Here is a 27,464-nt window from a genome sequence, read left to right on the forward strand (position 1 = left end):
TGCTTGTGCCAAAATCTCTTTTTTAAAAAAATTAGTCCGCAATAAAATGAGAACAATAAGAGTGTTGTTTCCTTCCCTTATTTAATGGAAATAGAAACTCTTCAAACTTCCACATTCCTCCTTGGGAAGGACAGTTTTTTATTCTGCGATTTTGTCTATCTTCCTTTTACATATGTTTTTCTCTTATCAATGGATTGTGTTAATTGGCTTTTGTGTTAATGTCTTTGCCAACAAGTCAGCCTGGTGTTAATCATCCATTTCTTTCTTTTTTTGTGTGTAGGCGATTGTACCAATTCATAAAATGGTGCTATATATTATGCAGCTGAAGGTTCCACTTAGATGGGTCTCCAAGAAAATATTAATAGGAACAGCCTGTTCCTAGGACTCCAAAGGAGTGTTCCAAGACTGTTCAGCTTTTTCAGTAATTTTTAAAAAAATTTTATGTGGGGGCACCTGGATGGCTCTGTCGGTTGAGCATCTGACTTCAGCTCATGTCATGATCTCGTGGTTCGTGAGTTCGAGCTCCATGTTGGGCTCTGTGCTGACAGCTTGGAGCCTGGAGTCTGCTTCAGATTCTGTGTCTCCCTCTCTCTCTGCCCCTTCCCCACTTGTGTTCTGTGTCTCTCTCTCAAAAATAAATAAACATTTAAAACAACTTTTTTAGGGGGCACCTGGGTGGCTCAGTCAGTTAAGTGTCTGACTTCTACTCAGGTCATAATCTCCCAGTTCGTGGGTTCAAGCCCTACATCGGGCTCTGTACTGACAGATCAGCTCAGACAGTCTCCCTCTTTCTCTCTGCCCCTCCCCAACTTGTGCTCTCTTTCTCTCAAAGATAAATAAACATTAAAAAAATTAAATTAAAAAAAATTTTAATTAAAAAAACCTTACACATTTCAAGGTTTTAAATATGTTGGAGTTAAGTAATTAAGGAATTCAATTACAGGTACTGTTGGGCCATTGAAGTACAAACTAGATAATTAATTTCAAAGAGATACATTTTTAAAGTTTTTTTTCCCTCCACTTTAATTCTTTTTTTTTTACCATTTGCTATGGGTTTGCTGCTACTCTGTTTAAGGAAAATAGGGAATGTGAAAAGTGAAAATAAAGGATGTATAGCCAGCATTTATTATGCTAGACACCATTTTAAACTTTTTACCTGGGTTATTTCATTTATAATACTGTTAATACAAAACTGTAACCAAAAAAAAAAAAATGATACTATCAAATAGAACCCCCTCTGGGCTGCATTTTACAGATGAAAGAACTGAGACACAGAGAAGCTTAGCAACGTGATCAAGATCACACAGCTAGCAGGTAGCCTATTTAAACCTTGGTCATTTGATGATAGACTGTTTAATTTCCCTAAAATTTGTCTGACAGAAAAACAAATACTATATCTCTAGTAAAAGTTAAAAAATACTTCCATTAAATATTTGTAAGCACACTTATGAAGAATTTGAACCACTGGAATTAGTTTTAGGATGACTTTTCCATCTGTTTTAATACACTTTTATTGATAGAAAAACAAATGCTACATATAATCCCTAGTTGAACAATCCTTTGTATTTTTAAACAGCAAAATAACGTTGTAAGCATTTTAAATTATGAAATTATGCCACAGTTGATACCACCATAGATTTTGGCCAGGTTGTTTTTTTGTTTTTGTTTTTGTTTTTACATAAGTAGCTATTGTTTGTAACATCATGTTTGTGATAATGTTATTCGGGTTTTTTTTTTTTCTTCAAGAACTATAAGGTTTCATTCTATACAATTTAAAAGTTTGTAGATAATCCAAGTTTTAAAATATCAATTAACTTCCACATTAATGATAAGAGAAATTTGGCAAGCAAACTTTCTGACTTACTTTACAATTGTTCAAAGACAATAGAAATAAGTAAATTGTTAGATGGTATGTCTGTATGTTGTGGGTTCTGAGTGTGAAGTATTTGATCTTTAATTAGATGTTCAACTTGTAATGTTATTTCCCAGCATTGGTTAATAAGCTTATTCTGTAAGACGACCAGACTCTTGCCTAAGAAATAGAAATGCAAGGAAACTTTTCCATATTTTAATATCCTTTAAAACTTTTATTTTTACTATGCTCTAGAATTTAAAATCAATATTAAATATAAAAGAGGTGAAGTATATAATGAGTTAATTGTATACATCTTTTAAAAAATTACATTATCAACAAACATGAACAAAAGCTGTAAGTGGGCATGAATCATTGTAATGATATAGATAGTTGGAGAAGGAATATAGGTTTTAGATTTTCATTACCTAGTTGACTCAGTTAAAAAATACTCTTAAAAATAACAATATCAAGAAAGCACAGCTGTTATTCAGCACTTGGTTGTTTTTAGTCACTACCTGATTTCTGTGGACTCATGTGCCTGGATTTTAGTTTTACTAGTGAATATCTTATTTGAATGAATTGTGAATAGAGTTGAGGTACTCATAAAACCTTTGGGGAAATTGTATCTCTTTTTTGGGGGGCACTGGAGCATTTTGGGGTTGGTAATTTGCAGGTCTAGAGACTGGATATTGTTTGCTGGTCTTACAGCTCCAGTCCTCACTCAGGAGAGGAGCTGTTCTATGCTTAAGCTGGAAGCTTCCCTCTAGGCACGGGAGAAGGTAGTAAACTTACTTAACATCTTTTTTCCCCTCAGCTTTGTTTTTAACTTCCTATTTTCCTAACTTTGTTATTGTGCCATCATTATATTTCCTGTGAATTGTGCTTATTTCCATGGGGAGAAGAAAGCAGAGAAATAATGGTTCTTAGGTCTTTTGCTCACACTGATATTTCAGGGAAATCAACTAACCCTGTTTTCAACCTACACCGTTATGATGGAGGTTGCAGGAACCTCTAAAATGTCAGAGTGAGAAAATTGTTCATGACCTCTTAACAGCTCAAAAAAAATTGGATGCAGTTTAACACCATCTGTGAATTCTTTTGAGACTCTGTCACATCTTCTTTCTTTACTATTCTTCCTTGCTCCTCCCAATTAAAGACCCCCCTTTTTTTAAAAAAACAATAATACTTTCCTCTTTCCTTTTTTTTTAAATAATGCTTTCCTCACTTAGGGCCTCCTAACCATTTGCTGTTTCTTCCATATATCTTTAAAAACTAATGATTTTATGAGCCATTTAAGTATCATCCTGGGGACTTGTTAGTTGACTTTGAAATTCCCTTTAGTTGTGGAGTTTATTATTGAGTTCCTTGGTAGAAGCTTGGGAGCACAGTGTGACTACTGATTAAATTTTTCTTGGTCTTAAATATGAACAGATGCTACTTCTTTCAAAGACAGCTATTGTCTGAAAATGTTAACTTGAGTACTTTTATAAAAGGCTTTTAGAAAATACAAGTTTTATATTTCAGATCACTTATGGTGTTTTAGAAATCACAGCAAACACTAATTTTTTTCTTCCAAGATTCTAAATGACTCTTTAAGGTAACAGACAGGTTTTCTGCTGTGAAGCTTTAGATGGAGATGCCATGTAAATTTTTAACTCCTAAATTCCTTATGTCTATTTGCTCTACCCCAGCTCTTTTTACAGAAATTTGAAGGAAGAAATGACATATTGCTGAAGCAGCTCATACACAGGTTCTAGGGATTTGTAATCTTATTTCTGATTGATAGATGAAGGCCTAATGCTCAATATCAGTTAAGAGTGAAGTATGACTGAGTGTCATAGTTTTGTGTAATTTGGTCAACATCTTCTTGAAGTTGAGATGCTAATTTAATGGGGGGAAAAAGGAAAAAAATGGAACCAAACTAAAGATTGTTTTATATGAACACAAAGGAATGTTGGAAAGAAATAAAGTTTAGAAAATAGTTTATAATTTGCTGGAGATAAGGAAGGCTATGGTAACAATAACTGATTAATTCAAAAGCAGTTACCATTCTGATGAGATTAAATGCTCTGAATTACACTTGTAAAAATGTCATAAGAGTATAAGAAAGTAGACATGTTAGCAATGCTATGGTATTTTCATTGGTTCTTATTATAAGGGGCTTTTGGCAAATCTGGATTGTCATTATTATCTTTAGTGGAGTAGACATCTGTTGATATCTTTTACCATTGCTGCATTTTGGATTTGGGATTTCTGGATCTGATTTAGTGGGCTTGCTATAAATTTTTACTTGTTTTCTAATGACCCCTCCAAACTTCTGAATTTAATTTTGTGGATGTCAGTTTAGTGCATAGTTCTGACTTTCCTAGAAAAATAAAAATGAACCAAAATTGACCCAAGAAGAAAAAGAACTCAGATCTTCCTGTAGTTTGAAAGAAATTCAGCCAATAGCTTATCTTCTCTTAAAGACAGCAGGCACATTTGATTGTATAGGTAAGTTCTACCAGAGTTCAATGTTTTATATGCTTATAGACTAGAAATTCATCTAGAGAATAGAAGAAAGATCCTGGCCCATCTCATTTGATGAAGTTGCTATAACTTGAAAACCAGAAAAGGACAATACAAGAAGAGAAAACTGGAGACCAATCTCACCCATAAACTTAGATGCAAAGTTCTTATAGCAGATTCAATCCAGAAATATTGAAGACCAAGTTGAAGTTATTCCAGGAATGGCAAATTGGGTTAACTCTGGACAGTCCATTAATATAATTCATTATGTTAGCTGACTAAAAGAAGAAAAACTACACAGTCATCTCAGTGAATGTACAAAGAATAGTCAGTAATTTTTAGAACTTGCTTATAATTAAAAGTAGGAAAAAATTCTTAGCAAATTAGTAATTTCCTTTACTTGATCAAGGCCATCCACCAAAAATATATAGCACACCTTATATTTAATGGTAAATGTTGGAAGCATTACTTTTTAAATCAGAAGCCAGGGTACCTACTGTAACTAATTATTGCTATACTAGATGTCCTAGCCAGCACAGTAAGCCAAGAAAAAGAATTGAAAATTCGTAATAATAGGAGAAAAGAAGAAAGAAAATTGTCATTTATTGATGGCAAATGTGATTTTCTACAAAGAAAACCCACCTTAATTCCCATATTGCTTAATAGAATTAATTGGAGAGTTTAACAATATTTCTATAGATAAACCTCAAATACAAACTGAAAATAAATTAAAAAAAAACACTTTAGTATCTACAGCAGCAATTATAGTTGTGTGACAGTAATCTTTAAAAAATTACTGAGACCTTGATGGGAAAATTATAAAATGTACAAAATCATTAAAAAAAACAACTTTTAAATGATTTTTTAAAGACTATGTTTATAGATAGGGACGTTGATTACAATAGTAAGTCGTTGTTTAATCTATAGATTCAGTCCAACCTCAAACAAAATCCAGACTTTTTTCTTGAAACTGACAAATTGATGCTAAAATATTATATAGGAAGAATGAGATGAAGCATAATCTCTTCTTCAAACTAACCCAGAAGGAGAAGTGCATGTGCAGATCATGTTAGCATCGCTTACACAGCGCTGAGAACTGTCTGCCCTGCCACTCACCTGCAGAGCCATGGGATCAGATCAGTGGATTCAACTTGATTTATGCTCCTAGTATGTTCATTCCTCCTGTCTCATAGAACTGCTTTCGAGGATTAAATGAAAAGGAATGTATAAATCACTAATACAGGGAAGGTTTTGACTGACAGTGGTTCAGAGCAGTGACCGCAGAGCTACACGGCTTAGATTGAAATACAAGCTCCAGCCCATATTTGATGTATGAGCTGATGGGCATTTGATCTTCTTCTGTTTCAGCTTCCTTGTCTGGAAAATGAGGGAAATAACTGTTTGTTTGGGGTTTTTTTTGTTTTGTGTTTTTGTTTGTTTTTTGTTTTTTTTGCAAAGTGTTATTGTGAGGAGTAAATGAATGAATTACTTCATGTAAAACTAGCACAACATTATCTGGTACACAGTACTCAGGAAGTATTAGCTGTTACTGTTTTTATTTCTTTACATTGTTATTCTTTTTCTCAAAATACTTTAATCAATGTGCCAGCTTTTGAAAATACCTTGTTTTAGGTTTAATTCAGTGTTAAAATGCTGGTGTTCAAACAGTATATATCTGAAGCGATAAGACCAACAGATAGAATACCAGGTTTATTTAACAAATGAATACTGAGCACCTACTGTAGGCTGGGTTTAAAGAGGAGCTAGCAGGCCAAAGATACAGGTTTAGTGAAGACAGACATTTGTGGGCGAATGTTGTGATTTTCGAGATGCCAGTACAATGGCAATACATACACAATACAATCTGAACATCAAGAAAATTATGCCTGAATGAACCCAAGGAAAGCAGTCAGAAGACTCCTAAAGAATGTAGGATTTTCTCGGAGACTTGAAGAATGAGTAAAGGTATCCTAGACAGTAAGCAGCTAAGCCAGGGCTGATATGACTGGAGTTCCATTCATAGGAAGGAAGTATTTAATAACCTTGTGGCAACAGGATGTGTGTTGGTGGAAAGACACTATCAGACACAGATGAAGAATTTAGTTTCACTAAGAGAAAATGATACAGAAACTTATGAAACAAATCCGGTGAGGACACAGCATGCTGTCACCTGGAGGTATAGCTTTGCGTTTTCCAGTGCAGTCAGGCAGCTGTGGATTGATACCAGGCCCAAACACTTCCCTTTGCCTTTGTCCTGACCCCAGCTTCCTCCTGGAGATTCTCCTTCTGGAGACTGGCTCCAAGCCCATCTGCTAATCAAGAGCGACTGGCTGGTACAAATAAACCACAGCACATTTCTGAATGGTATTTGCTGTGAGACTGAGGACGTGAAGGTCAGTTTCCAGAAGTGTTGCTCATTAGGCCAAGCGCCAGCCCATCTGAGACCTGTTCATGAAATTTCTTCACCCTTGAAGCAGAACTTGGGTTCTCAAACCTCTCCTGTCATTTATGTTACATAACCAGCAGCTTATTCTGAGATTTGCTCCTCAGTCCTTCAACGGGTCTTCACCACCAACTTTTCTTTTCCAAGGGGAGAAAAAGGCTTTAATTAAATAGCCTGGGCTTAGAATCTGTTACACGATAGCTGTGTTTTCTTGGGAAAGTAATTTTCTTTTATACATCTTAAGTTCCTTATCTGAAAAATGGAGACGATCAATCTAACATGCACTGATCATATGCAATAATGTATGCAAAGTGACTAGTTCATTGCCAGATACATAACAGAAATGCAGTAAGTTATTTGTATTATTTTTTCCACCATCTAAAATTGGACCATATCCAATATTAAATGTCTCTGCTCCCTCCCTGTCAGTGTTCTGTGCTTCACAGTGCTAATGATTTTCTGTTACCTTTTTTTCAGACACATCCCCCATGAAAGAGCATGTTTCTCTTAAAATTTCGGTTGAGTACAATGAAACTTAAAAAGTCTCCAGATGTGTCCATTACTGTCTACAAAAATAACTTCTAGTGAAAAATGTCAGTATCATACAGGAAGGGTAACAAAACTACAAAATACATAGATATTTTTAAAAATTTATAATTTATTTGTGTTCACTTTTAGGCATATTCTGTTTTAATATGGGACATGGTCTAAATGTCCAAGTTGCCATTTATTCTCTACAATTTTAATATTTTGTTACACTAGTTCCTCATTATAAACCTATTGGATATTTTCTGGTTTACTATTAAAAATATAGACTATTGGCTGTGAATTTGAGGAACAAGAATGCATTTACTTAGGGGCACCTGGGTTGGACCTGGGTAAGTGTCCAACTTCATGCTCAGGTCATGATCTCACGGTTCATGGGTTCAAGCCCCACGTCAGGCTCATAGCTGACAGCTCAGAGCCTGGAGCCAGCTTCAGATTCTGTGTCTCCCTCTCTCTGCCCCTCCCCCGCTCACACTCTGTCTCTCAAAAATAAACATTAAAAAAATTTTAAAAAAATGCATTTACCTACTATTTTTGTCTCACACTTTCTATAGCCACTTCAATTTTATTAAAATATTTTTCTCTGAGGGGCGCCTGGGTGGCGCAGTCGGTTAAGCGTCCGACTTCAGCCAGGTCACGATCTCGCGGTCCATGGGTTCGAGCCCCGCGTTGGGCTCTGGGCTGATGGCTCAGAGCCTGGAGCCTGCTTCCGATTCTGTGTCTCCCTCTCTCTCTGCTCCTCCCCCATTCATGCTCTGTCTCTCTCTGTCCCAAAAATAAAATAAACGTTAAAAAAAAAATATTTTTCTCTGAAATAGTTACCTGTTGTATAATAGTGAATTTTAGTTCTTTTAGAGAGGAAGTAGTTTTATCAGGTATTTTAGCCTGTTGTTTATTTCATCTATAAAATGTAGCTCATAGTATTTCACTGGGATGATGTGAAAAGGAGTTCTTTGAATATTTATATAGCGCCTACTGCAATATCGGACACGTAGTAGGCACAGAATAAATGACCATTTCCTTTTCTGTCTTCTTTGTGGGCAACATTGAGTTGGGGCACAAACTGGTCTGCAGGAGAGAATAGAAGGAAAAATGCTTTATCAATTGGAGCCTTTTAAAAAGTAAAAATATCTGTCAGGGATATCATCCCACCAGGCAAGTTGTTGGACTAGAGTGACCTCTCAGGTTTCATTCAGATTCTGTAATTTCAAGTTTCTGAAGCAGTGAAAACAACTGGTAGGCTTCGTTAGGTAGTACAGTCTCAAATTTAGGATAATTTAGTTTGACAGTTAAATCCTAAAACAGATGTTAAAACATTTACAGACCTCAGTGAGCTATTTTTTAATTGAGCGTCCAATCATCTTAAGAACTAAAGTTATACTTGATTATCTTAGATTTTCCTTGAATCATAATGATTTAATTTGTAAATGAAAAGTAATTCTAGTTCTGTATCATTATATGACATAATATTCAGCGAATCTCAAACACAAACAGGCTATTTTTTATTTCACTTTGCATCCGTATTTTTTTCCATATTACATGGTCATTATTTTAATTCTTTACAAGGATAAAAATATGCTTCTTTCCATCAGAACTTCCCAGCAACTACCAGGTTCGTATTATATGATTATATGATGGGTAACAGCATAAGCAAATGTGTTTATGATGTCCATTCTTCGTTCACTTTATCCTCACTCTTAATTAATGGAGAGAATTATGAAATCAAGATACTTCCCACAGGAGTTCTTAAAATAAAATGCCTCAGACCACTAACATTTGCCTTGTGATTTTTGCTTTCTTTGCCTAGAAGTACTGGCAAAAATGAGAGGAAAGGGATCTTACTTGTTTTGATCTCTCAGTGGTAACAAGCTATTGTTTCCCTGCTTCTTGGGCATGGGGTTTGTTCCAGAAAGCTTTGTGGACTGGCTCCTCGTCTCATGCACAGACTGCTCTGACCTTGGATTGCAATGGAGGGCAGAGACCGTTTAGGAGCACTGAACAGCGTGACTCTTATTCTGTTTGTTTTTAGACATTCTGAGTTGGCTCAAATCAGCCTTCCCAGAAGAGAATCTTGGGGTGGGGTTTAGAATCAGAGCAGCATTCCTCCAAGGATGAAAAAGATTTATGCTATCAGCCTTTTATATTAGGTACTCTCTCTGGGCTTGCTCTGATTCTCTAAAAGGTTTTCCTTCCAATTCCTCTCAGGCTTCATTGAGCCGTCAGGGTTAGATGTGGCCTTCCTCTCTTCCTGGGCTTCTAACACAAACTTGTAGCCTCTGCAATGATTCCCCCAAGGGGCAGACTTGACTGAGAATTTGAAGTCCCCTGTATTAGTTTTCTATTGCTGCCACAACAAATTATCACGAATGTAGTGGCTTAAAACAACATAAGTTTATTATTTTACAGTTCTGTACATCTGGATTCAACACATGTCTCACTGGGCTAAAGTGAAGACGTTGGCAGGGCTGTGTTCCTTTCTGGAGGATCCTCTAGGGGATCATCCTTGCCTTTTCCAGCCTCTAGAGGCTGGTTACATTCCTTGGCTCATGGCTCCATCTTCCTCCATCTTCAAAGCCAGCAGTGTTGCATCTTTCTGTCTTCTTCTGTTGTCTTAGCACCCTCTCTCTGACCACAGCTGGGAAAGTTCTCCAAATTTAAGGATTCATGCAATTAGACTGGCCCTACCTGAATAATCCAGGTATTGGTTTCATCTCAACATCCTCGATCTTAATTAACTTCTGAAAAATGCTTTTTGCCACGTACGGTAATATTTCCACAGCGTCTGGGGATTAGGACAGGGGCATTTTTCAGGGCAATCACCCTTCCTGCCACAATCTGCTTCCCTTTGTGTCAGCGGGTCACACTAGTCTGGGGACCTGAGGGAGACCAGCATCCCTATTCTTCCTCATAGCAGGCCCAGGATATAGTTATTTTAAAAGCACAAAACCCAGTGCATAGATAAAGGCTTCTCAGCCTGTTGCCCTTCTGTTTAACAGACTGGAATTCTGACTGTCTCTCCCTCTAATTTCCCTCCAGCAGCTCTACGTCTTGCTTTGACATGTTTTCTCCCCCTGAGTTCTCAAAATGCCAGTTTTCTCTTCTTCCTGTGACTTTCCTCAACTCCTTGCATCAGGACGTACACTGTGCTGCCCAGAAATGGCAGCGAAATCCCAACAATGGTGGGTGTTTGGGCAATAATTCAAAACCCTGTTGTCTCCTACTTATTCCCACTGAAGCTTTTCTCTATCAAAGCAGGTTGAGGCTTCTAAAACCAGATGAGAAATTTAATCACTTAATCACTCAAGTGTTCGAAGTATAAGATAATCAGATAAAAAGTTTAGGGCCCCTCTCCTCAGGAAGCTAACAATCTAAGAGGCAGATATGCAGTGTGATCATTGCCATTACAAGATGGATGGATGGATATGTGCGTACATTTATATCTGTGCACGTGTGTGTATTATCATGGGAGCTCAGGGAAGGTAAGCCCTCAAGTCTCCCTGGGGGATTCAGACACAGTTGTCCAGAGGCAGCTAGGGTTGGGCAGATGATGGTATGACCAGGCTAACCAGAGAAGTCTTCTGCTTTTACCCTATCTTTGTGGAAAGAGTTATGCTTGTGGAATTTTTGATGTGGAAAAGAATTCTGTGGCACAACTTGCATTTTTTTTTTTTTTGCTTTCTCACCCCTTGCTTTTAAAGAAAACCAATAGGAATCCAAATACTGGCTGACACCTTACTGAGAGTGTAGTCTTGCACAAATTTCTTAACCTATCTTTAGTTTTTCCATTGGGGGCACCCATCTCGCTGAATTGTTGTGAGGTTTGAATGAGTTAATAACGTTAAGCGTTTAGAATGGCATGCAGCGTACAAAAAACGTTCAATAATTGTTGTAATATATTACTGTCACCATTTATCATCATGATATCTCTTGAATTACTCATCACTTTTCTGCCATCATAATATGGAACAAATGTCTTGATTCAGACCAGCTTTTCTCTCTTATTTATGGTTTAGGAGTTGCCTCTGGATGCATAAGGAACCTAGATGTCCTCTGATTGTATTCCATAAGTGAAGTCATGTGAATACAACCTACAGACACGGAAATGTAATATAGGAATTGTCAGTTTCCGCAAGATAATTTATAATGCTTAACTTATATTAGGAAGATACCTCACATTTTTCTTTAAGCATTATATGTTTATAAATTTGGTGAGATAATATGGAGAATGATAATTTAAAAGAAACTAATTTTTGCTATGCTTAAGCTATATGATTAGTCTTTTTTAAAATTTATTTTTGAGAGAGGGAGAGATAGAGAGACAGAGCATGAGCAGGGGAGGAGCAGAGAGAGAGGGAGACACAGATCTGAAGCAGGCTCCAGGCTCTGCGCTGTCAGCACAGAGCTCAATGCGGGGCTTGAACCCACAGACCGTGAGATGACCTGGGCTGAAGTCGTATGCTTAACCAACTGAGCTACCCAGGCACCCCATAAGCTATATGATTAGTCTTAAATGTGACCTTCAAAGTAGCTTCTTTAAAATATTAATAGGATTGTAGAATCAATTGCTTTTTTGGAGTTGGATTATCAGCCGTATGTTATATTTGCTTATGAATGTTTAATAAAATAGGAAACATTGTATAAGTGTTCCTAAATGAATATATTGCTAAATTTTAAATGTAGCAAATATAAGCACTTTCTCCTTAATCTCAAATGAGCGAAATGAAATCTGACTCATACCAAAGTGAACATGTGTTTGTTTTTTTAATAGAGAAAGCATGAATTCAACTTTCATGAAAGCATTATAAATAAGACTAAGTCCTTTTTTCTACCAAATTTGATAAAGTATGTTTATATTTTAAATTTGTTTTAATTACAGTATCATATTGTAAGTAGTAACCAATATATCCATACATTATTTTCTTTTAGCTTCTTGCTTTATAATATATGTAAATAAATATTTTCTTACATTTATACATTTACAACAACCATACTTTTGAAATGTAAAGGCTTCTTAGAGATTATTTTGGCCACTGAATAAATTAAACCTTTGATAATCTCACAAAAATGAGATGTTTCTGCACTATACCTGTGACATGCTCTCCCCAAAAAGTATGAGATTAATAAAAATCCAATAAAAATAACCAGAGACAGTATACCCCAGGACAGAGTCTATTATGATCTAAGCAAGCTCACATTATAAAAGTTGTGACATCTTATCAGAAAAAGAATTAGACAGTGTAGTTTATCTAAGCTGATATCAGCTACCTAAAGCTGATAGCTTTCATTTCACATGCTGCTCCTGTCATTTTGGGTAGGAGCTACCTCCAGTGTGTGTTGAGAACGCTTCTGCATTCAGAGAAACATGCCGCCATCTGGTCTGCCACAGGTGGGGAATGACAGCAGAGGGTGAGGAGTGGCACACATTTTCCATCCTTAAATGTCTGGGTGGAAGGGACATAGAGAACAGTAGACCTCTCATCTTCCGACTCATAACTTGGGATCTTTCCCCAATTTTGTTGAATCACCTTTCCTGGAAAACCCTGTTTCTGTAGTCCTATCCTTTGTCAGGGAGGATTACCTAAGCAGGACACCTGAGGAATGGTCATAGTAATTTTTTTTTTTTCCTTTTCACCTTGATAAGTGCAGTCATCATCTGTCACCATACAGTGTTATTAAAATATTATTGGCCACTTTCCCTGTGCTGTACTTTGCATCTCCCTAATTTGTTTTGTAACTGGAAGTTTGTACCTCTTAATGCCCGTCAGCTATTTCATCCATACCCCCACTCAGCTCCCTTCTGGCAAACACCAGTTTGTTCTCTGTGTTTTAAGAGTCTGTTCTTTTGGTTTGGTCATTTGTTTTGTTTTTTAGATTTCACATGTAAGTGAAATCACATGGTATTTTTCTTTCTCTGTATCTGACGTATTTCACTTAGCATAATACCCTCCAGGTCCATCGATCTTCTCACAAATGGCAAGATCTCATTCTTTTTTTTATTAAGTAATATTCCATTGTATGTATAATATATAGCCCACATGTTCTTTATCCATTCATCTGTTGATGGACACTTGGCTTGCTTCCATATCTTGGCTATTGTAAATAATGCTGCAATTAATATAGAGGTGCATATAATCCTTTTGACTAGTGTTTTTATATTTTTGGTATGGGGTAAATACCCACTACTGGAATTTCTGGATCATATGATATTTCTGTTTTTAATTTTTTGAGGAACTCCATACTGGTTTACAAATTGGCTGCACCAAAAACAGTGCATGAAGTTTTCTTTTTCTACACATCCTTGGCAACACTTGTTGTTTCTTGTGTTGTTTTTATTTTAGCCATTCTGAAAGGTGTGAGGTGATATCTCACTCTAGTTTTGATTTGCATTTCCCTGATGATGAGTGATGTTGAGCATCTTTTCATGTGTCTATTGGCCATCTGTATGTCTTCTTTAGAGAAATGTCTGTTCATGTCTTCTGCCCACATTTTAATCAGATTGCTTGCTTTTTGATATAGAGTTGTATGAGCTCATAGTATATTTTGGATACTAACCCCTTATCAGATATCTGCCCATTCAATACGTTGCTTTTTTATTTTGTTGATGGCTTCCTTCACTGTGCAAGAGCTTTTTATTTTTGCTTCTGTTTCCACTGCCTGAGGAGACATATTTATAAATATGTTGCTAAGGCTGATGTCTAGGATTATGGCCTATATTTTCTTGTGGGAGTTTTATGGTTTCAGGTTTCACATTCAGGTCTTTAATCCATTTTGAAATTATTTTTATGTATGGTATAAGAAGGTGTTCCAGCTTCACTCTTTTGCATGTAGCTGTCTGATTTTCCCACACCATTTATTGAAAAGATTGTCTTTTCCCCACTGTATATTCTTACCTCCTTTGTCATAGATTAATTCACCATATAAGTGTAGGTTTATTTCTGGGCTCTCTATCCTGTTCCATTGATCGATGTGTCTGTTTTTGTGCCAGAACCATACTGTTCTGATTACTATAGCTTTGCAGATTGCTTTAGCTATTTGAGGTCTTTTGTGGTTTCATATTAAATTTTAGGATTATTTGCTCTAGTTCTGTGAAAAATGCTGTTGTTATATTAATAGGGATTGCATTGAATCTGTAGATTGGTTTGACTAGTATGGACATTTTAGCAATATTAATTCCTAATCCGTGAGCATGGTATATCCATATGTTTGTGTTGTCCTATAGTTTTGTGTTGTGTTTCTTAATAGTTTTCAGAGTATAGATATTTCATTTCTTTGGTTTATTCCTAGGTATTTTATTCTTTTTTCTGCAGTTGTAAAAGGGAATTGTTTTCTTAATTTCTCTTTCTGCTACTTCATTATTAGTTTATAGAAAATGCAACAGATTTCTATGTATTAACTTTGTATGCTGCAACTTTACTGAATTCATTTATTCTAATACTGTTTTGGTGGAGTCTGTAGAGTTTTTGATATTTAGTATCATGTCATCTGAAAATACTGACAGTTTTACTTCTTCCTTACTAATTTGGATGCCTTTTATTTCTTGTGTGATTGCTACAGTTAGATCTTCTAGTACTAGACTGAATGGTCATGGTAGTTAACTCACATGGACATAGATGAATTGCCATCCATGTGGTCATGAAGATTATGTTGGATTCCTAACGTGGGAGCTTGATAAGTTAGGTCCTTTTGAAACCTAGAAATGTATATTTTTCATTAACATAATTGCAACTTATTGAATCCTCAGAAACTTTCAGAGAACCCAAACTTGCCTAAATTTTAAAAAAGGGATGCTTAAATGCTGGATAATTCTTCACACATCATCATCTTTAATGTATTTCAATTAATATGAAACAGGAAAATAATGTCTCATATTCTTGAGAGCTATAAAATATTCAGGAGTTATCAAAACATAAAATGTTCCTTTACTGATCTTCTGTTTCTATGTACTCCCAGTTACAGTTTGTAAAATTAAACAACTACATGTGAGATATTCCATAGAAAAATATGATCAGAAATAAAATGTGTTTCCTCATCTAACATGTATATTGTAGTATTTTGCTGAATATCAAATGTTAAATGAGCTCAGCGGATATTTATATGGAGTCTACCACATGTGTTGGGCAGTAGAGAAACAGTGATGAGTAGAATATGGTACTTGCCTTCAAGGAGCATTCACTTAAGAGGAGAGATGCTCTAGGGGCGCCTGGGTGGCGCAGTCGGTTAAGCGTCCGACTTCAGCCAGGTCACGATCTCGCGGTCCGTGAGTTCGAGCCCCGCGTCGGGCTCTGGGCTGATGGCTCAGAGCCTGGAGCCTGTTTCCGATTCTGTGTCTCCCTCTCTCTCTGCCCCTCCCCCATTCATGCTCTGTCTCTCTCTGTCCCAAAAATAAATAAACGTTGAAAAAAAAAATTTTTTTTAAAAAAATAAAAAAAAGAGGAGAGATGCTCTAATTTGTATCATCACTATATAGAGCATATAATGTGTATATTTTTTAGCAGCTAAAAGGTGAGTACTTTTTCAGAATACTGCCATCATTTCTCCTTTATTTACTATGAAGCTTCATTTTCAAGACCATGGAAGCCAGCTGGTAGTGTCTGTATTCTGAACAGAAATGAATTCATTAGGAACTGGGAGCTGGTTAGCCACCTTTAGTTGGAGACTTTGCCAAAGTGACTTGTGGTTGTGTGGAAATGGAAAGCAGAGCCATTGAGAAATATATTCATAACGGGAAGACTTTAAAGTTGCAGAAATAACATGAATCAAGAATAGTATAAAAATTATAATTTGTCTATCACCAATAAACATTCATGGAAAACCCCGAGTGACTGGCTCTGGATTTTACGTTTTAGGTTAAACTTGCTTTTGCCTTTGGTTTTTGCTGTCCTGTAATTGCCCAACACGTTCTCTGTCAATTTGCCTAATGATTTTTTTTTAAATATAGTCTGGTGTGCCTGGGGGTTAAAAAAAATTAATTTTTAAACTCATTTTGGTGGATTCATAACAGTGTATAAAAGAGCATATCAGTTAAAGACTCAGGCTCTGGAAATGGACAGAGGTGGTTTCAAATACTGTTTCTGGCACATGCAAACAGGACTAGTGACCTACCTCTATGCCTCAGTTTCCTTGTCTCTAAAATGAGGATAATGAAGTTTCTTTCCTCTCACAGGGTTCATGAGGATTAATGACATAATGCAAGTCACACTTAATACTGGCACCCTGGTAGATGAAGCTATCTATTTGTGATAGTATTATTAGTGTTATTTCAGTTACCAAAAGACACCTTTCTAATATTTTTCTGCTTTCGAAGTATTATCTCTTGAAGTATTGTGTTACTTGTGAATGCATAACACAAATAGGCCTTTTTTTAATGATCATTTTTGTCTCTGAAAACACACAGAAAAGAAATTCTGGTATCTCATTTTCTTTTAACACACACACCACTTCCCACCACAAAGAAATTTTAAGGCACTATAACACCTTAAAGGAGTTTTTCTGAATCAGTTTAGTAAGTGGGTTTACACATTATAGAGACCCATTTCCAATTGTTCTGTAGTAGAAAGGAATTTGATGACCATTTTGTGTGCACTGATTTCTCCTCTTTTCCATTTAGTATACTTTCTCAACACATACTTTCTCAAGCAGTATTGTTTCCCTTAAAATTCTGGCACTTTAGCTATCATAAGTTACATATTCCTAGAGCTCTTTTCTGCACATTGATTTTGTTCTTCTCTTTTTCCAACTTCAGGGGACATTTGATGAAAAAAAGTATTATTTCTCCTCTTTGCTATTTTCTACCAGTCCAGCTTAAGGGAGAAACAGCTGAGAAAAATTCATTGACTCCAGTGATTCAGAGGTCATTTGGAGCAGCTTGCACAGTGGTATAGTGGTTCTCAATCCTACTTGTACAGTAGAGTCTCCTAAGGTTTTTAAAACTCCTAGTGACCTGACTATACCTCAGACAATGAAATCAGAGCCTTTGGGGTTTGGAACTGAGACATCAGTTTTGAAGCCCTTCAAATGATTTTTTTTTTAAATGTTTATTTATTTTTGAGACAGAGAGAGACAGAGCATGAACGGGGGCGGGTCAGAGAGAGAGGGAGACACAGAATCCGAAGCAGGCTCCAGGCTCTGAGCTGTCTGCACAGAGCGCGACGTGGGGCTCGAACTCACGGACCATGAGATCATGACCTGAGCCGAAGTCGGACGCTTAACCGACTGAGCCACCCAGGCGCCCCCTTCAAGTGATTTTAATGTGAGCCCTACCCTGGGAGAGTGTTATGTAAGACACAGATTAGAATAATTGCAAGAATGAGTGGCAAGGGAAGAAACCAAGACAGGAAATGTGGACTATCATTTTGTTAAGTTTTCATGGTTAAAGGAAGAAGAGAGATAGGACTGTACCTCAAGGAACCATAGCTTGTACATATCAGTAACAATTTAGTAGCATATTTGGGTCAGCATACATAACAGGGAGGCTCAGCCAGTCCCTTAGGGTGGTGAGTTGACAATTTAGGGGTCAGGGATGAACCTAAAGTTCGTAAAACCTGTAGGTAATTTTGATACACCTCTCCTTTCCCCAGTAACCTCTCTGCTGTCCCCATCCTTCTTTCTTTCAGTTGGTTGAGCGTCTGGTTCTTGATTTCGGTTCAGGTCATGATCTCAGGGTTGTGGGATCAAGCCCTGCATCAGGCTCTGCGCTGAGCATAGAGCCTGCTTGGGAAACTCTCTCTTACTCCCTCTGCCCCTCTTACCTGCTCACCCTCTCTCTCTCTCTCTTTTCAAATAAAAATTAAAAAATAAAAATAAGGGCACCTGGGTGGCTCAGTTGGTTAAACATCCAACTCTGGGTTTTGGCTCAGGTTATGATCTCACTGTTCGTGAGTTTGAGCCCCGGGTCGGACTCTGCACTGACAGTGTGGAGCTTTCTCTCTTCTCTCTCTGCCGCTCCTGCATTCTCTCTCTCTCTTTCTTTCTCTCTCTCCACAAAAATAAGTAAACAGACTTCAACAAAGTAAAAATGAAAAAATAAAATAAATATTTAAAGTCATATTTCCTGAACCAGAGACTAATGTCAGGAGAATGGAATATGCCAATTTGCTAAATAAGTAGAGGCCCACGCTTGAACTGGGGAAAGTATCAGCTTTCCCCCAAATACATGGGGATATCATCATATTTCTGGAGATTATCAAGCAAACAGATTGCTATCCTTTTTTTGGTTGCTATTTTATAGAAAAATGTGGTTCCTGGGTGTATCATTTGAAGATTCTACAAACTCTGCCTAGAGAATGGAACAAATGCTAATGAGAGCTTTTTAAAAAATGTATTTTTAAATTTATTTATTTTGACAGAGAGAGCAGGGGGGTGGGGAAGAGAGAGAGGGAGAGAGAGAATCCCAAGTAGGCCCCATGCTGTAAGCACAGAGCCTGACATGGAGCTCATAGTCAGGAACCATGAGATCATGACCTGAGCCAGGAAATCAAGAGTCAAATGCTCAACCAACTGAGCCACCCAGGAACCCCGCAATGAGAGCTTGGTAAAAGACTGTCAAAGCCTCCTACGCAGTTGAAATAAAAGAAGGTTGTTAGAGGTCTGAAGACTGTTTAGGATAAAGCTCATAACCATCAGTCTTAGAACTGTTTTGTGTTTAGTTGTAATTGACAAATGTTAGGTTGATCTGTTTAATGGTGACAATAATGTTCTTAAGAAATGTTTAGTATCCCAAAGCAGTTTCCTAACAAGAGAATAAACAAAACCACTTGCTAGTTTCTGGAAATTTAAATTGTCCAACTTAATCACCTCTCTTCAATTTGGGATTAAAGTTTGGGACTAAAATTACTTGAGAAAAAAACCCTGTGACTTCACTCCAACCATGAGAAAATCATCAGACAAAGCCCAGTTGAGGGACATACTGCAGAATACCCGACCAGTATGCCTTAAAACTGTCAAGGTCATCAAACACAAGGAAGGTCTGAGAAATGTCACAGCCAAGGAGATGCTAATGTAACAAGAAGACAAAATAGGATGTAGGACTCTGGAGTGGAAAAAGGACATCAGCAGGAAACTGAGGAAATATGAATAAAGAGTAGACTTTAGTTAATAATAATGTATCGACATTGTTTTGTTAATTGTGACAAATGTACCATTACTAATGTGAGATGTTAGTAATAGTGGAAGCTGAGCATGCGGTATGTGAGAACTCTGTACTATCTTCACAATTTTTTCTGTAAGTGTAAAGCTATTTTAAAGTTATTTTTTAATTTTGGGGAACATATTTTGCAGAAAAGACTTTCTACCACAAGGTAATGGCAGCCGAGCCTCAAGCTACTGCTTGACTAAGGCCAGAAGTCCTGTGTTCTTTGGAGTCCTCTGTGCAGTCACTGAGGCTGAGGTAGCCCTGAGATTTGACATTTGGACTTCTTCTGGGCCTATGACCTTCTTTCTGTCTGGCTGTCTGTTTCACTATAATGTAGTATAGGTTAAGAAACCAGGAAACTTACATCCACTATGTGGCAAGCACGTACTGGACTTCACTAAAATTAACACATCCAATTTTTAGAAGCTTGTGGAATAGACCTACTATTTCCACAAATGAGAAAAACTGACATTCAGAAGACTAATTTTCCCAGAGTCAGATGCTTCCTGTTAGTCTCCACCCAAGAGCCTGGTTATTACTTCAATTCTAGGCCTTTATACCTCCTTATATGTGTGCCTTCATTGTGTTTTGTTTTTGTTTTTGTTTTTTTAAGTTTATTTATTTATTTTGAGAGAGAGTGAGTATGAGCTGGGGAGGGGCAGAGGGAAGTGGGAGAGAGAATCCTAAGCAGGCTCCACATTGTTAGGACAGAGCCAGATGCAGGGCTTGATCCCACAACAATGAGATCATGACCTGAGCTGAAATCAAGAGTCAGATGCTTAACCTGACTGAACCACCCAGGTGCCCCAATGCCTTCTTTGTTACAGAGAGATGCACATCAGCAAGATATTCTTTTTAACCTATACCTTTAAAAAATATTTTAAATAAGTGTTTGAATGATTAGAAGCACTCAGGAAGTTGCAAAAAAATAGTACTCACAGCCCTCTGTACCCTTCACCAAGTGTCCCTCCATGGTGACATCTTATATAACTCTAGTATGATATCAAAACCAGGAAACTGACATTGGTACAATGCTGTTAACTAGACTACAACACTTTTCACCATTTATTCAACCTATATTTGTGTGTGTGTACACGCGGTTCTATGTAGTTGTGTCCCCTGTATAGACTTGAATAGACACCACCACAATCAAGATACAGAATTGTTCCATCACGATACCTTTTTATATTTGCACCCTCCCCCATCTCCAGTCCACTGTCAACCACTAATATTTTCTCCATCTCTATAGTTTTGTCATTTCAAGAATGTTTATATGAATGGAATTTTTTGAAATTTGACATTGTTCACTAAGCATAGTGCCTTTGAACTCCATCCAGGTTGTTGTGTATATGAATAGTTTGTTCCTATTTATTACTTATTAGTTTTTCATGGTATGTCTGAACATACCACAATTTTTTAACCATTTCCCCCATTGAAAGACAGTTGAATTGTTTTCAGTTTTTGCTATTATGAAGAAGTTGTTGTGAAATTTGTATGTTTTTGTGTAGATATGTTTTCACTTCTGTGAGATAAATGCCCAAGAGTGCAATTGCTGGGACATATGGTATGAGTGGATGCTTAGTTTTATAAGAAATTGCCACTCTGTTTTCCAAAGTGTCTATACCATTTTACGTTCCCCCTACCCATGTATGGGAGATCTCCACATTCTCACCAGCATTTGGTGTTGTCACTATCTTTATTTTTGGTTCAATAGGTACGTAGTGATATCTCATTGTGGTTTTAATTTTCATTTCTCCAGTAGCTAATGTGCCGAATATTTTTCTATGTACTTATTTGGCATCTATCTCCTCTTTGATGAAATGTCTGTTCCTGTGTTTTGCCCACTTTGTAATTGGATCATTTCTTTGTTTACTGATGAGTTTGGAGAGTTGTTTACATATCCTGTGATATAAGACCTCTGCCAGATAAGTGATTTGCAGGTATTTGATTCCAGTCTTTCCTGTGCCTACATTTGCTAAATCAAACATTTTACCATGTCTTAGAGGTTCTGATTTTCCCTTGAGGGATGCTACTACCTTTTAACCTCAGGAATTTATGCTTTCGCATTTCATCATCAAAGAAGTTTTTGTCAGACTTCTGGGTTTTTCTTACAAATGAAAGAATGTTTTCCCTACTCCCTCTGCCCTCCTTATTCACGAGATTCTGACACTTCTCTTTGATGATGTCTTCCCCACCCATTTTATTAATAAGATATTTTTCATCAATATGGCCAACTCTTAAGTGCTTTTCATGTCCTTACTATGGAGTTAGACCCTTTCAGTGTTTATTCTTTTTTTAAAATGTTTTATTTTATTTATTTTGAGAGAGAGAGAGAGAGAGAGAGAGAGAGAGCACACACGAGCAAGCACTTGCATGTGTGAGTGGGGGAGGGGCAGAGAGGAAGGGAAAGAGAAAATCCCAAGTAGGCAGGTTCCATGCTGCCGGCCACAGATCCCAACCCTGGGCTCGACCCCAGGAACCACGAGATCATGACCTGAGCCCCAGTGTTTATTCTTAAACAAAAGCATTTTGTGATTTCTTAAGGTCCTTGGGCTTCTTTTGTTTTCTTCCTTTTATTTTTGTTTGTTTTGTTTTGGCTCTGTGGCCATCTATATTATCATTTTTTTACCATTTGAGTGTCAAAATGGTCATCTGACAACTTTGAGTCTAAGCTTTGTCAAGAAATCAGGGCTGAAATTCTTTTTGTTCAGTATCTATTGGCTTCTGTTTTCAGTATTGAAGGGCAAATGACTCTCAAGCCCTTGCCCTTTTCCTTGTCTGAAAAATGTGAAGATAAGTGAAAACTGGAGTTTTCCAAGTAAACCTCTACTGAGTGAGTGCCTGCCGTGTGCCAGACATTGTATGCTAGGATGACTTCTAGTAAAGGGATTCAGGAAGGGCATTTACTCTTTCAGTGACTGGAGTTCAATTTCCCTTGTTATCATGCTGATCAATGTACCCTGGCAGGCAGTGTGAATGATTAAGAGAAGCTAGAGCCACACTGTCTTGTCACTTACCTAGCTGATAACAGATTCAGGACAAGGACCCGAGTCTTTTACTTTCCGGTACAGTAATTAGTCCGAGAACCAAAGAAGTTGAGATGTTTTGTCATTCTTTTTCACAAAAAGAACATTTTTCCACAAAACAAAAAGACAGCTAATTGGAATTAAACTTTCTAAGAGATTTCAACTAATAATTCCAAATAACAGAACTTTCAAATAATCAGAATCTTTATAAATCAGAATTAAAATAAATGCTAAGCAAAAACAAATAAACCCTTCTCAACGTTGTATAATTGAGTGCATGGGAAACTTCCTAATTATATTTTTCCTTCATTTTTATATTACCTCACAATCACCCCAGCTTGCTAGGTAGCAACATTATTATGGAACTAGGTCAGAATATGCTATACTGTAATCAGCTTTGATGACAGAAAACCCAGCAGGGATGGTCTCCTGAGTGGCTCAGTCAGTTAAGTACCTGACTCTTGATTTCAGCTCAGGACATGATCTCATGGTTTGTGAGATCGAGCCCAGCATTGGGCTCTGTGCTGACAGCTGGAGTCTGCTTGAGATTCTCTCTCTGCCCCTCTCCTGCATGTACACACATGTGCTCTCTTTCTCTCTCTCTCTCTCTCTCTCTCTCTAAATAAATAAATAAACAAAACACAACAAAACAAAACAAAACCCCAGCAAGCACATGAATGAGAGGAAAGGTTTTTCTCTACTGCCCCTAGATGGAGCATATGAAAATATGTTTCTATCTGCAATGGATTCCTAACCCTTGCCAAAGGAACAATAAATAACACTTACAAAAATATAATCTTCATGCACGTTGCTAGGTTTTTCCGTTTTGAGCCTTTTTCTTTATAATACATAACCATAAAAAAACCACTGAGAGAGATGCGGAGATAAGAAATAGGGAGAGGAAGTCAGTAGTGTGAGTAAATGGGAAATTGATATTATCATTAAGGAATTAGATATGGTAGTAAATCTACTGAATTACTAGAAGAGAAAAGGTATTTGAATATTCACCAGGAAGGGATTCCAGTTAGCCACAAAGTATACTAAAGTACTTCCAATTCTAAAATCCCCTATTTTTATTTTCCTCAGAAGTGGGCATTTCAGTGTTGATCCTCAGAAAGTTTTCTACTGAATGAAGTGATCATTTCCCAAAAATTTATTTGGAGAATAAATTCGCCCCCCAAATAGTCTGTTTATGTTGTGTGCTTTGACTTACTACCCTCGTCCCTGTGTTCTTTGGTGTCTCATTATCAGCAAGTCCAGTATCCATCTCTGATGATATTTCTGATTTCCTGAAAATGAACCCTGGGTCTACCTGGAGAATCTTGTAAATCTCTGTAGGTACTCTTGTATGTACTCAGTAAAATATAGATATGTGAAGTATCAAAAGCATATGTTACTGTTTTCCTGCCAGGGCTGGTCTGGTGGCCACCTGGCCATCTGGTTGTCCTGCCCTTGCGAGCTCTCCCCTCCTCCTGTGCTACAGGCCCACCAGCTTTCTCTCCCTCTCTGGATCACGCCAGGCTCTTTTCTGCCCCTGGGCCTTTGTACTTGTATGACCTGGCAGGAATGCTCCTACCTGTTTCTGGGCAGAGTTAGTTGCTCATGGTTTTCAAATACCACCTCCTCAGAAAGCTCCTTCCTGAGCTCTCGGTATCTCTTGGAGCTCTAGCTCCCTGTTATGATCTGTCACAGACCCCTGCGTACTTCCTTTCCAGCACGTCCTCATACTTATTTCCCCCACTAGAATATAAAACTCTATGCAGGTAGGGACATAATAGGCTCTGAAGCATTTGACGAATGATTGAATACATGAATTTTAAAAATCAACATCAAGGTCGTGAGGCTTCCTGGAAAAGGGTATTTGAGCTAATTTTGCAATGTGGACTGTGTGAAGCTAGCAAAGGATAGCAAAAGCAGGGAATTGGTGAAGAGAGGTTTGTGTAAAGGCAGTGTTATAAAATGGTAAGCTTCGGAATGGAGGTGGGCCTGTGCATGTCTGCACGGGGCTGTGAGAGAAATTGGGGTAAATAAAGAATAAGCTTTGGGGAACCAAGGAAAGCTTTTAACTAGGGGAGGGCATGATGACAATAAACAGTGTGGCGTCTGGTAGATGAGTAAGACAGCACTCAGTAATCGCTAAGGAGCAAAAATGTCCACACCCCAGTTCCTGTCTTGTTGACTTTTTTGCCTCATCAGTGACTAAGCTCATTAATGCCCCAGAGTGAAACAATATAAGGAGAAATTAGATCTGTTTGGTTAGGAGATATCTACTGGGGCCCACTCTGTGTCAGGCATGTACCTCTAAGACGATGGGCTGTGGAGAGCAGTGTGCATGAGACTATGTAGTGTTGGTTTTGCACACCTCGAGTGAGGCACAGCTGGAGAGATGGATACTTGAATCGGTGAAGACAAAGCTGGCAAACGCTCGTCTCCTTAAGTAGGAGGGAGATGTTATTTAATTTAATAAATGTACTCAGCTTATTTACTACCCTGCACAGTAATAATTACGTATCTGGAAATAACTACAGATAAGAAATGCAGCTCTTCAAGTGCGTGCTTCTTTTAAGAGACTCCAAGAGCTGGGTGGAAGCATATGTTGTTTTCTTGGAAGTTTTGCTTCCGATATGTCATTTGTTCTCGGGAGACCAGTTTTATTCTTCTGCCTGGACCTCCACACATCACACATTCCAGCTGTGACATCCTTAGATTACTTACGTCACAACTTTTACCTTGTTTTGAAACTGAACTGGGGTACAGTGGCTGATTTCACTAGTTTTACATTTATTTATAAAGACGAATTCTAGTGAATTCAGTCAGCAAATGTGTTGTTTGTTTTGCACGAAAAGTGGGATATTTCAGTCTGGAAACTAGTTCATATCGTTATGGCCACAGAAAAGGAAATCATTTTTTTAAAGAATATCAGTGTTCGGAGCTGTTGCTTATTGATAGGGAAAGGGTAGTTGCCATAGCGATCTAACAGCCTCTGGAGGGAATGTGGTCATGGCCTGAAGCATCCGGCAACCCACCCAGTTTGCAGAGCCCCTCTGAAAAGAATTTCCTCCCATGGAGATTATTTCAGTTACTGAAATAAAAATAGTTTAATTTCTGTAAATTCAGATCTGTCCATAGATTTGTTTTGCACACTTACTGACTGTAACTAAAAGAAACGCATTTACAATAAACACAGCATATGTGATTTTCTTCAGGAATGAGGTTAACTATACTGCACGTTAATTATTCCACAAATATGTTCTCAAACAAAACAAAGCAACTTTGACTTTTCTTGCGTGAGGAATAGAGCTTGAAAACCAGTTCAACAAGATGCTGATCGAATGCATTTATCACTGTTTGGGGTTTTCAGAGTTTCCGTGAGTATCCGTAGGTGGAAGAAACTCTCATGACATATAGAAATCTGTTCAAGCTGTGCTGGGTGAAAATACCCGTATATGATACTTATTTAACAGTAACATAAACCTGTAATCGGTAGTTCTGAATCCGAAATTGCTCACAGGGCAGATTGATGTGTGAACACTGTATTTACAGGACCAAGACCGCACATTTGCTCCGCAGCTGTGTTTAATGGTTATCAGTTTGGCACGCAGCATGATTGTCTTGGAGGGAGAATAGACACTTCAGATCCCTTTCGGCAATTCTGAAGTAACTGAAGTACCTACTGCTGAAGTGAATCATACACACTTAATTAGATTTGCTACATAATTAGCATTTGAGGAAACCTAAGGAAAATCCTCGTGGGTTGGTGATTTGTTTTGTCAGACATATAAGCATGCTCATTCAGGGGACTGAGAATTGAAAATGATGAAATTTTAATGCATCCTAACTCAGATATATTATATACATATATGATTTTTTAATTGAGCTTTTAAATGTGAGATTTTCTTCGGGATGTCTGGAGTTCTTGTCCCAGACAACTGGGACCTATCTGTTCGCACGCACGGGGATGGACCCGTCCACACACAGTCATGTCCACTTGGTGGCACTTATGTGTGTGCAACTAGCTTTACACCTATAATGAGAGCCCACAGCTATTTAATAAACACCCCAGTGCCAGCTGTGGAGCCTGTGCCAGTAACCACTAATTGAAGCCAGTGAGTACAGTCTGAGACAGGGAGACCCCATACTGCACTTAAATTTACACTTTAATTTCAGATTAATTTAATTGCAATGTCTTATTTATTGATTGTTGTTTTAATTGCAAAAAAAAAAAAAAGAATTTAATCTTATTCTCAAAAGACATTTCTTTACTCCAGGAATTTTCTTCAGTACTGTTAGAGCTCTACTAAGTGAGTTAACCGTGGAGAATAGCTATAAAATATTTACTGCAAGGAGAGGATTAAATTTCATATTCCAATTTAAGTTAAAAGCTAGGGTAAAACTTGTAAACCTGTGTGTATTTAAACTATTTTTCCAATCTATCAAAAAGCTGTCACATTCTTATCAAATCACTTAGCTACTTAAGTTAAATCTCGATTTTCCCATAGATAAGGAAATGAAAGGAAGCGAGTTTCATTTCCTGGTGAAGCACTTAAATTATTGTCTTTACTCTTACAGTAAAAGAAACTTTAAGCTCCCAGCCTAACCACTGGTGGAACATTCAGGTTTTTTCCTCAGAATTCAAAGTCAGTTTCAGAACTCACAGTGGCAATTTGTGCCCTGCACTCAATCAAACCAATAGTAGAAACAAGATCTATTCATGTCCTCCCTTCCCCTCATTTTCCCGTCTTCTCCCCAACAAGTATCTAAAAGAAGCCAAACAAATAAATCTGAGCTTAATCTGCTGTACCTCTAGAGACCCATCTCTTCCTAATGACCACTGTGACCCAAGACTCTATACTGCTAATAAGCTTTTTATTAGACTTAATATATATACATACATACATATATATGTGTGTATGTATATATATATATATATATATATATATATATATATATATACAT

General features: G+C 37.4%; 1 protein-coding gene and 1 long non-coding RNA gene across 3 annotated transcripts in view; one reads left to right on the forward strand and one right to left on the reverse strand.

Moving 5' to 3' along the window:
* Positions 1-27,464, forward strand: part of BCKDHB (branched chain keto acid dehydrogenase E1 subunit beta) — a 212,508-nt gene that overhangs the window by 170,642 nt on the left and 14,402 nt on the right. The gene's annotated exons all lie outside the window — the stretch shown is intronic.
* LOC121029713 (uncharacterized) overlaps positions 23,088-27,464 on the reverse strand; it is a 16,435-nt gene continuing 12,058 nt past the window's right edge. Inside the window, exon 3 of the long non-coding RNA XR_005789852.1 lies at positions 23,088-23,098. This is a non-coding gene — a long non-coding RNA (uncharacterized LOC121029713). The remainder of the gene's footprint in view (positions 23,099-27,464) is intronic.

The sequence above is a fragment of the Herpailurus yagouaroundi genome, unplaced genomic scaffold (genome assembly GCF_014898765.1).
Source record: "Herpailurus yagouaroundi ecotype Mexico unplaced genomic scaffold, PumYag 139, whole genome shotgun sequence".
Classification (NCBI taxonomy): domain Eukaryota; kingdom Metazoa; phylum Chordata; class Mammalia; order Carnivora; family Felidae; genus Herpailurus; species Herpailurus yagouaroundi.